The 18,803-nt window shown below is 39.7% G+C and overlaps 1 protein-coding gene and 1 long non-coding RNA gene across 2 annotated transcripts in view; one reads left to right on the forward strand and one right to left on the reverse strand.

Annotated features, from left to right (window-relative positions):
• Window positions 1-18,803, reverse strand: part of LOC147027270 (uncharacterized) — a 74,604-nt gene that overhangs the window by 27,767 nt on the left and 28,034 nt on the right. The gene's annotated exons all lie outside the window — the stretch shown is intronic.
• LOC147027271 (protein FAM13A-like) overlaps window positions 16,253-18,803 on the forward strand; it is a 333,647-nt gene continuing 331,096 nt past the window's right edge. Inside the window, exon 1 of the mRNA XM_085883527.1 lies at window positions 16,253-17,694. The gene's annotated coding sequence lies outside the window, so the exon portion shown is untranslated. The remainder of the gene's footprint in view (window positions 17,695-18,803) is intronic.

Genomic DNA, 18,803 nt, shown 5'->3' on the forward strand with positions numbered 1-18,803 from the left:
AATCAGGCTGGATGGGATGTTTACAAACATATATATATATATATATATATATATATATATATATATATATATATATATATATATATATATATATATATATATATATATGTATACAGCATTCTGCAAAATTGTTCAACCTTACCAATAATGTCAGATTAAGATGAATTACGAATTATGTAAAAACAATTTTTCCAAATGAACTTTTTTATTCATAACTGAAGAGTTCAAACTAAACACTGTTATCGATGAAGGAGGTTGCATGTCAGGAATACCTTTAAAAAACACATGTGCAAATCAAAATTCACTGGTTGTAAAAGTATTCAACCCCTTTGGTCAGTACCCGGTGGAAGCCCCTTTTTCCAGAAATAACTGTTATGAGTCTTCCTGGGTAGGTCTCTGCCAGCTTTGTACAGTGAGATGGTGAAATCTTTGCCCATTCTTCATCTGAAAATTTCTGCTAAATTCGATGGGGATCATCAATGGACTGTAATCTTGAAGTCTCAACATAAATGTTTAATTGGGTTCAAGTCAGGATTTTGATTGGGCCACTCAAGAACATTTATTTTATTCTTATTCAGCAACTCAGGTGTGGGTTAGGCTTTGTGCTTCGGATCATTGTCCTGCTGAAATGTGAATGTCCGACCCAGTTTCAGATCCATGACTGACTCCAGCAGGTTTTCATAAAGGATTCTCCTGGACTTTGTACTGTCCATTGTCCCTTCTATCCTGAGAAGCTTGACAGTTCTTGCTGATGAAAAGCAGCGCCATAACATAATGCTGCCACCATCATGCTTGACAGTGGGGATTGCCTCTGTGATGTGCAGCATTAGGCTTGCGCCAAATGTCATGCTTGGAATTTTGACCAAAATAATATTTTTTTGTTCGTTTAATCTGACCACAAAACGTTTCTTCATGTGCCTACATTATCATTAAAATGCTTTTTCACAAATTCCAGATGAGTTTTTTTTAGATGTCTTTTTTGAGTTATAGCTTCTTTCTTGCCACCTGTCCATAGAAGCCAGCTTTGTGAAGGGAACAGGATATTGTTTATTCACGAACACTTACCCCCATCTCGGACATAGAACCTTGCAGATCTTTCAAAATCATTGCTGAATTTACAGTGACATCCTGAATCGGTTTCTTGCTTGCTCGGTTGATGAGTTTGGATGGGCGACCTGATCTGGATGGAATATGGGTGGTATTGTATATCTTCCACTTCTTAATGATGGATTTCGCTGCACTCAAAGGGATAAGTAATTTTGAAATCTTCTTATAACCCTCTCCTGAAAGGTGCTTCTCCATCACTTTATGTCTCACTTATTTGGAAAGCTCCTTGGTCTTAATGTTTGCCTTGTGGGTTGACCAAGTGAGTTGCACCTTAAAACTCCTTAGATAAGTGGGGAAGATGAATTTTTAAGTGAAACAACTGATTACATACTGGTGAAATCTGGCCAAAGAAGGAAAAATGGACATTATTCTGGACCAGACGAAAACCGTGAGGAAAGAAAATGCGAACACCTGGGAACAGATAATCCGAAGACTATTCCTTGATAAAGGTAATTTTTAAAGGGCAACACTAAACTCAAAGGAAAACAACATCCTCAAACAAAAAATATTCACAGAGGAGGAACTAAGAATAAAAGATGAACAAACTGACAAGGCAATAAGAAATGACTAGTCACCTATAAATGTTGACCTGCCACAATGAAATGACGGGACAGACGTTTGGAATGTGATTCCCAGAGTACAAACTCTCAATGAAAAGGAACAACTAATGGAACTTAATGATGTTACACAGAAAATGGAACAAGAGAGGAAAACAGAAACAGATGGGATTTCAAATTTAATCACAATAATAGAAACAGATTGTAGAATTGAATCTGAAACAAAACTGAAAACCCCACAACAGGACCAGAGAATGACAGGATGAAATGCTGCAGCAGCACCCTGAGATATAGATCGACTTGAAGTTACTAATTCAGATCAAACAGCACCTTTACAAACAGAACAAGGGTAGATCACAATGAGGAGGAAGGAGACTAATGGACAACAGAATGAAGAAGAGGAAGAGGAGGTTGACAATGAACAGCACAGGTTAGAAGATGAACTGGTTAATAACATATAGGAAATCAAATTAATATCACCCAAGCAAAGACCACATCTTCACCCAATAAACAGTAGAAGATACAAGTAAGGAGAATAAACCAAGCAGTCACTAAAATGCTCCCCAAATCACCTAATTTAAGATAAATGAACGATGTGAGGTTTGCAGCAGCACTCTCTGTTCAAGAGATAATAAAAGGTAAACAACAACACAAAAATATAGATCTGATAACCTGGCCAGAAACAAAACACCACCATGGAAACAGACTTGAAAAGCAGAATGGCCGACTGAGGGTCCAAACGGGACAAATATAACAATTCAAGAGGGGAAACACAAGGTCAAAGTTCAGGAAAAGAATCAGATAAAAAATAATGGACTAGAACCATGAGCTGCCCATAATGAACTCCAAATACAACAGATAGCAGGAGAAATAAAAAACAAAAAACTATAATGAAGCCAACAATAGAATAAATCAAAATGAACAGTTTGAAAACAACTCAAAAAAAAATTCTACCAAGAGCTAGGGAAGCAAAAACAAAATGTGACAACTCCCCCTAAAAAGAGGACCTAGAAAAATGTTGGAAAGGTATATTTGAAGATGAAAAAGAACACAAGGAAGCAGATTGGATATGACACGAAGAAAAGAAAAAGCAACATCTTCAGGAAATGCACCCAATGACAATCAATGCGGAATAAATGAGAAAACATCTCACAAAAGCACCAAACTTCAATGCCTCAACTCAGATGGGATTCCAAACTTCTGGCTAAAGCAACTACATGCTCTTCACCATCACTACACTTGAGCATTTAACAAACTCTTCCAAAGGGAACAGCCAATGGATGAATGGTCCACAGAAGACAACACTTTTAATCTCAATCTGAAGAAACCCATCTACCCAACAACACAAATATAGACCAATAACATGCCGACCAACAACATACAAACTTTTAACAGGTATAATCACCGATGCAATTTACAACCACCTCACTCAACAAGGAACATTAGAGGCAGACATGTTGCAAGAGAGGATTTTATGGAATAGTAGACCATTTATCGTAAAATAAAACTCTACTCAAAAGGTGCAAACTCTGACAAACAAACTTATCCACAGCCTGGATGGATTACAAAAAAGCCTTTGACAGTGTCCCACATTTATGGATTATAAAATGCATGCAAGTGTACAAAATTGACCCCAGATAGTCACACTGAGTAATTTTCAACTGGTCACAATTGGAGATCAACAATGGAAACACCAAAACAAGGAAACCTCTAACTATTTACAAGATGTTCCACAAAAAAACAATGCATACTGAGGTGAGAGGGAGGAGGTGGTTGGATGGCGCTTAAGCAAGTACACAGAATATCGTGTGTTGGACTAGCAGAGTATGTGAAGGGTTCAATAGACTATTGGATGAGATTTGTACATCAGCAAGAAAACAACAAAACATAAAAGGGATCCTTAATCCATTGAGTAGCAAACTTCCAAAAAACAGGTGCAAATGATGAATACTACACAAGAAAACAAAACAGAAACAAACACAGCCCCAATGATTGCAAAGAAAAAAAAAAAAAAGGGAAAACTACAAAAATAAGTATCACTTGAAATTTGAAGAGATTTGCAATATCAGGTCACTGAATTAAACCACCAAATATTTTTGAGGTCAACATAGCTCAAAAGGTCAACATAGGCCAAAGTTCTAAAATTGCCAATTTTCATCCAATTGACTTGAAATTTGAACAGGATTTTCATCTCAGCTCACCGAATACAACCACCAATTATTTTTGAAGTCAGCATGTAAAAAAAGGTCAACATCAGCCAAAGGTCAACAACTCCGGTGGAATTTCTAAAATCCTCAATTTTTCTTGAATTGATTTGAAATTTGCATACAAGGTCACTGAATTCAACCACCAATAATTTTTGAGGTCAAAAGGGCATCATAGGCCTAATTTATAAAATTCAGATATGGGACCAAAATTATATAAATTTTTATATATATATATATATATATATATATATATATATATATATATATATATATATATATATATATATATAAAATGTTCTTCATCTTTCGGCTGCTTCCGTTAGGGGTCGCCACAGCGGATCATCCGTTATGATCCGCATACTGATTTGGCATAGGTTTTACGCCAGATGCCCTTCCTGACGCAACCCTGGTCGCCTCTTACGACACAGGGATAAGGATTGGGTTTCGCCATGATTCCGGGCTGCCCTACACCCTCTCATAGCGTGGCCCAGCGCAGAGCTCCCGTCCTCAAGCGGTCCTCCAACCCAAGCCTCCGAGTCGCTGGATTACAGGCACACACCACTACGCCCATTGTATGTGTATATATATATATATATATATATATATATATATATATATATATATATATATATATATATATATATATATATATATATATATATATATATATATATATATATATATATATATATATATATATATATATATATATATATATATATATATATATATATATATATATATATATATATACACACGCACGCACACACACATATCACGATATCTAAAAAAGTTGTGGATGAGTTGGTTCGGTGACAAGAACAAGCCGATTTGATTTTGGTTTAGGTCTGGATTCAGATCTGACCTATCAGGGGGATACAAAATGTAAACTGTTCAGCCTGGCAATGGTATGCGCTCTGCCGAGTGCTGTTCCGTTTCGCCAAGTGTCACTCCATGAGTGATTTTTCATCTGTCTACTTTTCTGTCAACCGCCTGCAGGTCACAATTTTAAACCGATCTTCTTGAAACCACCTGGTAGAGTTCTTCATAAGCAAGAGGCCTATTGTGTTTGAGGTTAAAAGGTCAACATAGGCCAAATGTTGACATATGTGGAATTTCTAAAATACTCATTTTTCATCCAATTGTCTTGAAATTTGAAGAGGATTTGCATATCATGTCACTAAATTCAACCACCAATTCTTTTTGAGCTCTCAAAGTCAAAAGGTCAACATTGGCCGAATTTCTAAAATCGTCAATTCTCATCCAATTGACTTGAAATTTGAAACAGGTATCATGTCACTGAATTGAGCCACCCATTATTTTTGAGATCCACATAGGTCAATAGGTCAACATAGGCCAAAGGTCAACAACATCGGTGGAATTTCTAAAACCCTCAATTTTCACCCAATTGACTTGAAATTTGAAGAGATTTGCATAACAGGTCTGAATTCAACCACCAATTATTTTTTTTTTGGTCAAATATCTTTCATATATTTTGCAAGTATCGTGCTATCCACGACATCTTTCTTGTTTGTTTGTCAGCCTTTGAACAGGATAAATCAAAATGTTATGGATGGATTCAGAAAAAAATTGGTGGAGAGTTTGTGTGTTCCAAGGTTGAAATGATTTAGATTTGGGTAAAGTTCCGGATCTGGATCCGGTACTAGAATTATAACTGATTCTTCACCATTGAGAGATGGGGCCCAAATTATATACAGCATGACATCTCAAAACGTTGTGGACAAGTTTTGACAAAACGTGTTGGATGAGTTGGTGAGGGAACAAGAACAAGTCGATTCGATTTTGGTTCAGGTCTTGATCCAGGTCCGGCCTATCAGTGGGATACAAAACGTAAACTGTTCAGCCTGGTGGAGGTATGCACTCTCCCAAGTGCCGTTCTCATTACATATGCTTTCTTCATGTTCTCATTTTTCTCTGCAGGGGAACCGCAGGTTATGAGGTGCAGCGCCCTCTGTTGTTCTGCAACATCAGGAATATGTAATTATTCAATCGATAAATGAAATTCTCAGATCGATCGAACCTCGAAGGAGAGAACTTGAGTTCATTCAATTCATTTTAAAATTTCTTTTTGTGCACCAATCTAAGGCTCGTAGAGGATATTGTACATAAATCATATGTAGGATAAAGACATGAATAAACTTTCACTTGAATTACAAGAACAATAGTAGATGGTGGACAAATGCAGGTAGTACATGGTATTTCTTCCAGGTTGCCTGGATCATGAGCCATTGGTGAAGAGGAGAATGATAACAGGGCAATTTCTTTGGTTAATGGCTTCTTATGAGTTTTTAATCTGAAAAGTTGTCTTCAAGGTCGAGCTAGCTATCATGTGTCGTCTGTGTCTACTGGTTATGTCATTGTCTGGGGGCGTAGCTGTGCCACTGATGCAGTGCCCTTTATTACCAGTTCACTGGTACTCATTTCGCTGACCTCAGAAGGATGACAGGCTGAATCAACCCTACCTGGTGATAATTCAACAATAGACAAGAGATCGAACTCAAAACCCTAAAATCTTAAGCCAGCGAGCTCAACCGTTAAGCCATCAACAGGCTTGTCTTTAAAGTCTGAACAAGGGCAACAACACGTAACAATCAATCCCCATAACATTCAATGTAGTCACATTAGAGTGTCTCTGCAGCATCTAATTAAAAATGCTCATCCCAATCCCTAATCCCCATTGATTATATTAATTTATTGACTACCAGATGCTTGGAAAAAATAATAGACTTTTTGCTTTATCACGGGTCTAGCTTAAGGTGGAACTAACTTCTCGGTCAACCCAGGCAGATACTGTCCACTTTTGCTTCACTCCAAAAGCATTGTTTTTCACTGCCGGCCATTCACAGTCGCTCACGAGACAAACATGCTGGCCAACAAAGGCTTTCACGTGAACTGTTACAACAATCGAGTATTCACCAAAAGCTGAGTCTATCGAGGCTTGGAGGTGATAACAGCTCCGCTCTGAGCATATCCGTGATTGACAAACAAGCATTGCTTGACCAGAGCAGATTAACAAACCGACTTCAAATCAAGGCGTACAAACAAGGGTCTTCAAACAAGCGCATAGTCACCAATGCAAGACGAGATAAAACACAAACGATTCATGGATTCGTGCGCAGATACACCCAATCAGCCAAATCTATGTCTATTTATTCTTCAAGGACCGTATCATATGCTTGCTATAAGGAATGCGTCAACTGACTGGTACCATATTGCTCCAAACTATCGGGATCACCCGCTTCTGTGGATAACGAACGATATACTTGCTGCATGGCAAAATGTGTTTTAAGGTACATATTTCATCAGCTGGGCTAAAGTTCCCATCCTCCCACCAAACCCTCACCCTTCTGCACCCAACTACCAACACCATCAACAACAATTCCACCACCACCATAACCCCCCCCCACCTCTCCTCCCCCCCCTGCTGATTCTCGCTGGATTCTCAGCAAACAGTCACATCTGCCGGACACAATGGGGATTTTCATACTCATTAACCTGAAAGCACTTGCAAATGTAGGATTTAAACAGAGATGGATAGCGGGGGTATAAAAAGGCCCTCTTATGGGCACTCAGTCTTCATTTCTGCCTCTAGGGAACCACGCAGGTATGTGCTCTCCCTCTCTCGCTTTGTCTGCTCAGAGTAAAAACTTTGACTCAAGTATGGTTGATCACTTATTCCTGCTATCTTTCCCTTTCTGGCCCAGGAGTGACAATAATCGATTCATTCGATTGAATGCTCTGTCTGCTCCTACTCTAGATTCCATTGGCTTGTCCCACCTCGCTCCAACAGTAGTACTCTTCTGTATGTGTGCACCAAGAAAGTGCTAAACTGTTGGGGTGATGCGGATCAAGCGAAGGCATCGTGTCCAGAAAACCCTTCAACTGGACATTCTCGTGATAATATTGATTTCGTTTTGGTAAAACGAGTCTGTCCATGTATTTGCTTTCTCTCTCCATTGTATAAGCCTAAGACGATCGATATATCGATACAATTTGTAGGTTGGCTCCTATAATTTATTTGTTTTGGGTCAAGGTGTTCTTTGCTTGAATATGTTTTTATTGACTGAACTATTTCAAGGTTAAGACAGGTGGTGGGAAAAGTTAGCAGTTTTGAATAACTCCTCGCAAGCCAGATATGGGGCACTCGATGGAGGTATTGGGCGTTCCAGGTACCGGGCGTTTCAGGTATCGGGTTGTGCTCGTGCTTTGCACGCCATCTGCAGCACACACAATAATAACTGTTTTTACTACAATTGGAATTATTTTTGATTAAAATCAATGGTAATTTGGGTTGGTAACTTTGCTTTAAGATGGAGTCCATTTAAGCCGAGCCAATGCGATGCGTATTCGGACAGCAAAAGGCGAAAAATTCTACATTGAGTATCCGTGTGCAATTATTTTGTCCTGCAGTGAGAGCGAAAGGTTTGTGCATATCTCGTGTTCAGGACAAAGACGTTAGGAGACATCTGTGTACCTATATATCAATTACCAGGAGTTTATAGTGGACAATTAATGTACGGGATTTAAACCTCATGGATTGATTGTCTGCATCATGAACCAGAGCCTCAGATGGGAACTCTGTACGAGAGGAAGCCGAGTCTGCAGCTGAGGTGACTTGGGTTCAGGTGGGTTCAGGTGGGAACTGGAACAGTTCAATATTCATGAATTAATATATTGATCTGATACCAGCTCGGTGGAGTTCACATTTCATTATTCATTAACGATTTTGTCTCAGATGACTTGAATTGTCCATCGCTGTACCACTAATCCATCCTACTGTAAAGTGTAGTTAGACATTTAAACATAGTATATATTATTTAATTTAATTTCAAACCATGAGCGGAGTAATGGTTTTATAAAATTTTATAAAACTCAATAATTACGGAGACATTACTTTTGTCTTATTTATTTATTTATTTATTTATACTGTCAGATTACAGAGTTACCAATGAGAATTCAAGTGTTGATGTTTACCCTTATTAGTCAGTTTAAGCTGGCCATACGCAAGAAGAAGAAGAAGTGAGTTGAAGTCAATCGAATGTGAGATAATATTTTGAAGCCTTTGCACGTTGATAAGTTAGCGTTGTGTGTGTATGTGTGTTTGTTTGTTTATGTATGTGTGTATGTATGCATGTATGTTTATGTATGCATGTATGTTTGTTTGTGAGTATATGTGTTTATGTATGTATGCTTGTTCATATATTTATGTATGTATGTTTGTGAGTGTTATGAAATATAGATTTATTGATGTATTGATATTCTTATGGCGGTTTGGTAAGCTCCGTGTACCCACTGCCCCAATATTGGCACTCTCTGACATGCTGGAAACAGAAAGTGCTAAATTGTTGGGGTAGTGGGTTCGGAGCACCCCGTGTCGCACACTAGCCCTGTGGTGCAGTTCTGGGTCGACCTATGGACAGTGATGCTATGAGGTTACATGTGGTTCAATGAGTGATGATGTATTTGTCACAATAAAGTTTTAATTGATGATTCCTTTTCATTGTCGGTGTTTCATCGGGTTGCTGTATTTTTGTAAAAAGTTGATTATATTATGTTTTATTAATGATGATTTTGTTTCTCTATTGCGTGAGTTTACTTACTCGAGAGATACATGAGGCTGCACGTAGTTAATTTTTATTTTATTACCTACACCACCTTTAGTGGATGGAGGTTATGATTTCACCCCTGTCTGTTTGCCTGTGAGCACGGTATCTCAAAATGACAGATTCAGATGAAACTTGTTAGAAGAGTTGGGTAGGTGACAAGCACAAGCCAATTCGATTTTAGTTCAGGTCCGAATCCAGATCCGGCCCATCAGCGGAATATAATATATAAACTGTTCAGTCTGGCGGAGGTTTGTGCTCAACCAAGTACTGTTCTAGTTTGTTTTTTGAGACTTCTTCTTTAGCCTCCAGAATGTTGATTTGCTAGTCGTCATGAATATTGCAGTTTTAGTTCTCATTTCCAAATGACTAAAATATAATAAGTTTGCTGAATGAGGTACTCTATCCGTAGTGTGTATGGAACCACAATAGGTTGTTATCCAAATTAAAAGTGTGCTTGATTTGGGATTCTATGGGAATAGTTTATGGGATTGCAGGGTAACTTTGAGGGGAATGCAATTGCCTTTGGTCTTACCTGGATTTGAATCTTGACCGAGCTATAAACGACAAACTAGTCCTGTATTTACAGTGTTTCTTTTGCTGTAGATATTAAGTGTTTCTGGTATATATATATAAAGTGTTTCTTGCACTGGATGTAAAGTGTTTCTGATGTGTATGTGTATATATATATATATACATATAGCATTTCTAGTTTATATAAAGGGTTTCTGGTACTGAATATAAAGTGTTTCGAGTCCTGCATATCTGATGTGCTTCTCGGATATATAATGTATTCCTCGTATATAAACCGTGTTTCTCGTATGTGTGTGTGTGTGTGTGTGTGTGTGTATATATATATATATATATATATATATATATATATATATATATATATATATATATATATATATATATATATATATATATATATATATATATATATTGTTTCTTGTACTGTGTTTATATAGTGTTTCTCATAATGTGTGTGCATATATATATATATATATATATATATATATATATATATATATATATATATATATATATACCTCTATTATAATACCAAGCTTGCACACTAAAAACTCGGCTCACCGTCACACGATCCCTATGAAATTGCTGTGGCACTTAGAGGACATGCCGCCAATGTTTGGGAAGTCTTGGCGTTCCATAGTACCACTTGCATTTTGCACAATGTGTATTTTTGTCATTCCCCGTGTATGGTCTGTCGTCTGCTAACAGCTATGTTGTACTGCTAACCCATGCATGTGCACGGGTATCGCTAGAATATATATATATATATATATATATATATATATATATATATATATATATATATATATATATGTGTGTAAAGTGTTTCTAGTACTGTTTATATATATATATATATATATATATATATATATATATATATATATATATATATATATATATATATATATATATATATATATATATATATATATATATACTGTAGTGTGTTTCTTGTACTGTATTTATATAAATTGTTTCTCATACTGTCTGTATCTGCTTTATTTACACTAGTCTTTGTTATCTTTTTGATATTTATCACATTCATTATGTTTTCCATTTAAATATCAAGGCTTTGATTTTCTCCCCTTTGGATTGGTTATTGCTTGGTTCTGTCATTTATCGACCATTGAAAAAAGGTCTTGGTATACTGTTCAAATCCCCCATCCCAATTTTTGAATATTAATTCTGATGTATATCTCATCACATACTGATACTTATATATCTTAACTCTTATACTTTATCTTATGGCTTGTGTTTATCTTAACACTTATTTATATCTTAACTCTTTACTATCTTGATCGTCTATCTCTTAAATATCTTGATATTGAGACACCAAATGGAGGGTGTCATTCCCATTTTTGACAATGTATCTTTTATCATTAAAAGCTCCCAATGACTTTTTATTTACTTGTTCTGTACATAATTTATGTTGACAACTTCTTGTCATATTCATGTTTCTGTATTCTTCTTTCTTGAAAACTAAACAGTTGTAATATTTCTCAACATTCATTGTTTCTTTGATTACATTTTTCTTTACTCCATTTAACTTTTTATCACATTTAGAAGCACCATCCTTTGAAGAATAGTATTTATAAACATAAGCTTTCACTTGCAATCCTACAAATTCACTCATAATTGAATCACCCAACTCATCTTTAAACTTTCCAATAACCTTTTCATTTTCTGTGGAGAACAGACTACAAGTCGGTTTGTAATTATTGCTTGTGACATAAATATCAATGTCTTGTGTCATATCAAAAATAAAGCTGTCTGTACTGTATCCATATAAAGTAGATTAACTCCATCATCATATTTCTTTTTTCGGTTGTTGGAGAAGTTTTTTTTTTTTTTTTTTTTTTTTTTTTTTTTTTTTTTTTTTTTTTATACCTTGGTCGAGGCTCGTATGAGAGCTAACACACAACTCACAGCAAGGAGGCATGAGACAAGAGGGGTGGGAGTGGAAGGGACAAAACATTGGGGAACAGACACAGGTGAACTGTGGAAGGGAGAGGGATGGGGATGGGACGGGGAACATGGCGAGGAGAAGATGGACATTACAGGGAGTTTCAGGAAGGAAAACAGGAGAATTGAAGGAAGTGGGCATGGGTGGATTATCGGGGTAGAAAAGATCGAGGATTTGGATGGGGGAAGATAAGAGGTGGTGGTGAACAGCTGTTTTGAAAGCCTGAGGGAAGAATGGGAAAGAATAGAGTGAGGAAGTTTATTCCAAAGGCGGGAAAAAAGAGGAATGAAAGAGTGAAGATGAGCAGTGATTCGTGATTTTGGTAGTTTTACCAGAAGGGGGTTGTTGGCGGACCTTGAGCGCCCTGTGGAAATGTGGTTGGGACAAATCGCAGAGAGAGCAGGGGGGCAAGGCTGGAGAGGAGTCGGTAGAAGACAGAAAGACCACCGACCAACCTGCGGTGATTGAGTGAGAGGCCCAAAGACTCAGCTTCATTGCGGGAGATGCCAATGATCTTAAAAGCCCTGGTTTCGACAGCGTGAAGTCGAGAAAGGTGGGAGGCAGGAGCACCAGCCCAGAGGGGAGAGCAGTACTCCATCAGGCTACGGACAAAAGCTTTGTAAGTAGTCAGGAGCTCAAGAGGGCCGAGGAAGGACTTTGCACGACGGAGGATTCCCAGTCGGCGACTGGCTTTGAGGCAAGGTTGGAAATGTGACTTTCCCAGGAAAGGTCATGGCAGATAGTGAGACCCAGAAGCTTGAAAGAAAAGACTTCTTCCAGTGGATTGTTGAGAAAGTGGATGGGGGTTTTGTAAACGGTCCTTTCGAAGAGACATAGTGAGAGTGTGAGATTTGTGTGGATTGAAAGACATGTTCCACGTGTTGGACCAGTTTGTGATTTTATCCAGATCTGCAGTGAGCGAAGAAGCTGCTGCTTGCCGGTCTGAGGGATGACAGATGGTACGGCAGAGGGTGGAGTCATCGGCAAAGAGAAATAGAGGATTTTCCAGAGAGTCCGAGAGATCATTGATGAAAACCAGAAAAAGAACAGGGCCCAGAACGCTACCTTGAGGAACTCCAGCCTGCACAGGAAGGGGGGATGAAAGAACTCCATTTAGGGCCACACGTTGACTGCGACAGGAGAGGAAGTCTGCGAGCCATGAGTGGAGATGGCCTTGAATACCATGGGAAGAGAGTTTGGTGAGTAGGGCAGGGTGCCAGACTGTGTCAAAAGCACGTGATATGTCCAGGGATACGGCTCGGATTTCCTGTCTGGCATTGAGGACCTCCATCCATTGATGGGAGAGCAGTAGCAGCATATCCAGGGTAGAGTGACCTGGTCTGAAACCAAATTGATGATTGGAAATCAAGCCATTGGAGAAGAGGAAGGATTTCATGTCTGAAGCAATGATGGATTCCATAACCTTGCTGATGATTGGGAGAAGGCTGATTGGTCTGTAGTTACAGGGATCTGTTTTTGCACCTTTTTATGCAGGGCAGTGATGTTAGCAGATTTCCAAGCAGATGGCAGATGACCTTGGGAAAATGAGAGGGTGAATAGAACAGAGAGAGGGTGAGCAAGAGCAGAAGAGCAGGCTTTGAGGACACGTGGGCTGATGCCGTCTGGACCGGTTGCAGAATCTGACTCGAGGTTTGAAAGCAAGCTCTCCACCTTGTCAGGAGAAAAGGATACAGAGTCCAGGGACAGTTGGGTGCGACTGGGTAAAGTGGGTAGAGATAGTGATGGGTTTGGGACACAAGATTTAGCTGCAAACACCGAGTTTAGACATTCAGCTTTATCACGTGTGGAATCAGCAGTGCGGCCATTTGAGGTAAGGGGAGGGGATGGAGGGGGGAAACATACACCAGAAACAGATTTGATTAAACGCCACCAGGATTTTGAGGAGGGAGAGAGGTCTGAGAGTTCAGACTTGAGATGAGAAAGATGTTGTTTTCTGGCTCTCCTGAGGGTAGATACACACTTGTTCCGAGCTTTGTGGAAAGAACTGAGATTGCCCTCAGTTGGGTTTGCTTTCCATGAGGCAAAGGCAAGTTGTTTCAGGACAACTGCCTCGCCACAAGCTTCAGTAAACCAAGGGCGGGAGGAAGGGTAAGACAACTGAACACGAGAGGGGATAAATCTGTGCATGAGGGAGAGCAAGTTTCTTTGAAAGAATTCCCAGGATGAGTTGATGTTTGTACATGTAATCGTACATGAACAAATTTGACAAGTCAAGAATTGATGTTCCTATATAAATGGGTTGATCCATTTCAATGCTCTCTTTATTCATATGAATGGCACAAATATTTTTCAGAAAACCCCTCTCTTCTTTCAAAGCTTGATTTATAAATGTATTTAAATGCCTGTTTCCGAGATGTGGCGAGTTTTATGTTTTTCCATTTTCAGTAGTCTTTCCAAACACAACGTTATTCATTAAGTTATAAAAGTCCTTCTCAAAAATCTGTTTTTGCTTCTGTTCTCTTTCTTTTATTAAAATCAATCTTCTTCTTTTGGGTGCTCCCGTTAGGGGTCGCCACAGGGATCATCCGTCTCCATTTCGCTCTGTCCTCCACATCTTCCATTGTCACTCCAACCACCAGCATGTCCACCCTCACCACATCAATAAACCTCCTCTTTGGCCTTCCTCTTCTCCTCCTACCTGGCGGCTCCTTCCTCAGCTTCCTTCTCCCGATATACCCTGCTTCCCTCCTGTGCACATGTCCAAACCATCTCGATCTCGCCTCTCTCACTTTGTCTCCAAACCGTCCTACCTGCGCTGTCCCTCTAATATACTCATTACTAATCCTGTCCATCCTTGTCACTCCCAACGAGAATCGCAGCATCTTTAACTCTGCCACCTCCAGCTACGCTTCCTGTCTTTTTGTCAGTGCCACCACCTCCAAACCATACAACATAGCTGGTCTCACTACCGTCTTGTATACTTTCCCTTTCACTCTTGCAGATACCCTTCTGTCATAAATCACTCCTGAAGCTCTTCTCCACCAACTCCATCCTGCCAACACTCTCTTCTTCAATTCTCTACCACACTCTCCATTACTTTGGAAAGTTGATCCCAAGTATTTAAACCCATCCTCCTTCACCACCTCAACTCCTTGCAACCGCAACATTCCACCACCCTCCCTCTCATTTACGCACATGTACTCCGTCTTACTCCGACTGACTATCATTCCCCTTCTCTCCAGTGTGTACCTCCACCTCTCGAGGCTCGCCTCAGCCTGCTCCTTACTCTCACTACAAATCATGATGTCATCCGTGAACATCATAGTCCATGGAGACTCCTGTCTGATCTCGTCCGTCAACCTATCCATCACCATTGCAAACAGGAAAGGGCTCAGAGTCAATCCTTGGTGCAATCCCACCTCTACCTTAAACCAATCCATCATTCCTGCCGCACACTTCACTGCTGTCACACTGTCCTCATGCATATCCTGCAACACCCTCACATACTTCTCTGCCACTCCCGACTTCCTCATACAATACTACAACTCCTCTCTTGGCACCCTATCATAAGCTTTCTCTAAACCCACAAACACACAATGCAACTCCTTCTGGCCTTCCCTATACTTCTCCAGCAACACTCTCAAAGCAAACATCACATCTGTGCTGCTCTTTCCTGGCATAAAACCATATTGCTGCTCACAAATCGTCACCTCTCCTCTCAACCGAGCTTCCACTACTCTTTCCCATAACTTCATGGTGTGGCTTAACAACTTTATCCCTCTGTAATTACCACAGCTCTGCACATCACCCTTATTCTTAAAAATCGGTACGAGTACACTTAATCTCCACTCCTCAGGCATCCTCTCACTTTCCAAAATTTTATTAAACAATCTGGTTAAAAACTCCCCTGCCATCTCTCCTAAACATTTCCATGCCTCCACTGGTATATCATCTGGGCCAACCACCTTTCCACTCTTCATCCTCTTCATAGCTGTCCTCACTTCATCCTTACTAATCCACCACACTTCCTGATTCACTATCTATATCTATATCTATATCTATATCTATATCTATATCTATATCTATATCTATATCTATATCTATATCTATATCTATATCTATATCTATATCTATATCTATATCTATATCTCTCTGTCTCTCTCTCTCTCTCTCTCTCTCTCTCTCTCTCTCTCTCTCTCTCTCTCTCTCTCTCTCTCTCTCTCTCTCTCTCTCTCTCTCTCTCTCTCTCTCTCTCTCTCTCTCTCTCTCTCTCTCTCTCTCTCTCTCTTTCTTTTCTTCATTCATCAGCTCTTCAAGGTACTCCATCCACCTTCTCAACACACTCCTCGCTTGTCAGCACATTTCCATTTGCGTCCTTTATCACCCTGACCTGCAGCACATCCTTCCCAGCTCGGTCCCTCTGTCTGTCCAATCGGTACAAATCCTTTTCCCCTTCTTTTGTATCCAACTTCTCATACAGCTCACCATATGCCTTTTCCTTTGCCTTCGCCACCTCTCTCTTTGCCTTGCGCCACCACTCCTTGTACTCCTGTCCACTTTTTTAATCTCTCTGGCTACCCCAATTCTTTTTTGCCAACCTCTTCTTCCTTATACTTTCCTGTACTTCCTCGTTCCACCACCAAGTCTCCTTATCTTCCTTCCTCTGTCCAGATGCCACACCAAGTACCTTCCTAGCTATTCCCTCACCACTTCTGCAGTAGTTGCCCAATCGTCCCACACCTCTTTACCACCATCCAACACCTGTCTCACCTCCTCCCTGAATTTCACGCAACAGTCTTCCTCCTTCAGCTTCCATCTGGTACTTGGTTCAGCCCTCACTCTCTTCCTTAACCTCACCTCCAAAATCATCCTACAAACCATCATCTGATGCTGTCTAGCTACACTCTCCCCTGCCCCCACCTTACAGTCTCTAATCTCTTTCAGGTTGCATCTCCTGCTTAAGACGTAATCCACCTGTGTGCACTTTCCTCCACTCTTGTACGTCACCCTGTGTTCCTCCTCATTCTTGAAATACGTATTTACCACCGCCATTTCCATTCTTTTTGCAAAATCTACCACCATCTGCCCTTCCACATTCCTCTCGTTGACACCGTACCTACCCATCACCTCCTCATCCTCTCTATTCCCTTCCCCAACATGCCCATTGAAATCTGCTCCAATCACCACTCCTTCTTCCTTGGAGACACTCTCTACCACTTCATCTAACTCACTCCAGAAATCTTCTTTATACTCCATCTCACACCCCACTTGCGGGGCATATGCACTGATGACATTCATTATCACCCCTTCAATTTCCACCTTCACACTCATCACTCGGTCCGACGCTCTCCTCACCTCCAATACCCTCTTGACATAATCTTCCATCAGGATTACCCCGACACCATTTCTCCTCCCATCCATAACATGGTAGAACAGTTTGAAACCACCTCCAATGCTCCTAGCCTTACTCCCCATCCACTTGGTCTCTTGTACACACAGTATGTCTACCTTTCTTCTCTCCATCATATCAGCCAACTCTCGCTCTTTGCCAGTCATAGTCCCAACATTAAAAGTTCCAACTCTCACCTCCACACTTCTACCCTTCCCCCTCTCCCACTGCCTCTGGACACGCCTTCCCCGTCTCCTTCTCCTCCGTCGCCCAGCAGTAACACAATTCCCACCGGTACCCTGCTGACCAACAGTACCGGTGGCGGTCGTTGGTAACCCGGGCCTCGACCGATCCGGTATGGAAATCCGTTTTATGATCCGGATAATGATTTGGCGCAGGTTTTATGCCGGATGCCCTTCCTGACGCAACCCTCCCCATTTATCCGGGCTTGGGACCGGCACTGAGAGTGCACTAACTTGTGCAACTACAGTGCCTGGGTTCTTTTTTTTTTTAAATCAATATAGGTCATAAAATCAATAACTTTGTCTGAAACTTTAAAATTCTAAGAATTTTCTTCACTCTCAACACAGCATATAAATGTTGCTTCAAGTTCCTTTGATGTACAACATAATCTCTTTATCATATAATATTGTAAGTATTTTTTCTTTTGGTTTGCTTGTCGTAAAAATGATTGTTGATAACTGCTGAGCCATTTTTTTCTCGGACTTTCCTCGTCAGGGGCACAGGGCAGGTCCTTGTGTTTGTTGTGGAGTTCTTCTGGATATTTCAAATCAACCTCAAAATAATACCCAACTTCTGCTTTGTCTAATTCCTTTTGAGAAGAGATAATGATGTGTTGCAAAACTCTTTCATAATGTTTTTCTTTAATTTGAGTTTTCCATATGTTAAAAATTGAGACATAGCCCATCCAGACAAATTGTTGGCCTTGTAATATATCAAATAAGAACTATCTTTTGTAACATCATTGGAAGATATTTGTTGTTTGCTTTGGCATATCTTTTAGAATAGACTTTTGATATTCCACTTCTTTAAGCCTACTCTTTCATCAAAAGCATATCTATGTCACCGATTAATTTTGATGGTTGTGTCGTCATCTTTAGCATGTTCGAGGTCGAATCCATATGAATATTTATTATGAGAGACTGCTCTGAAAGCCTCAAACATATCAGCAAAAAAGAGTACATCAGTTTTGAGATACAAATTATGATAGTCCCCAGATTTTTTTTTCTCCCAAACTTCTTCCAAACATTTTCCATTTGGGTATATTCTTTATCAGTTATGTGAGCTTATTCAACTCGTTGTATAAACTTTCTTTAGAGGGGAGCTGGTTTCTTTGAACCTCTCAAATGAGTTCATATATCCATTGGGATATACACCTTTTTGCAACAAGAGTTCAATTTCTTTCTGATATGAGAAATGAGTTTGAAGAATTGGAAAACTTTT

Source organism: Eptatretus burgeri, chromosome 5 (assembly GCF_056783735.1).
Source record: "Eptatretus burgeri isolate ZD-2024b chromosome 5, Ebu_testis_v1, whole genome shotgun sequence".
Classification (NCBI taxonomy): domain Eukaryota; kingdom Metazoa; phylum Chordata; class Myxini; order Myxiniformes; family Myxinidae; genus Eptatretus; species Eptatretus burgeri.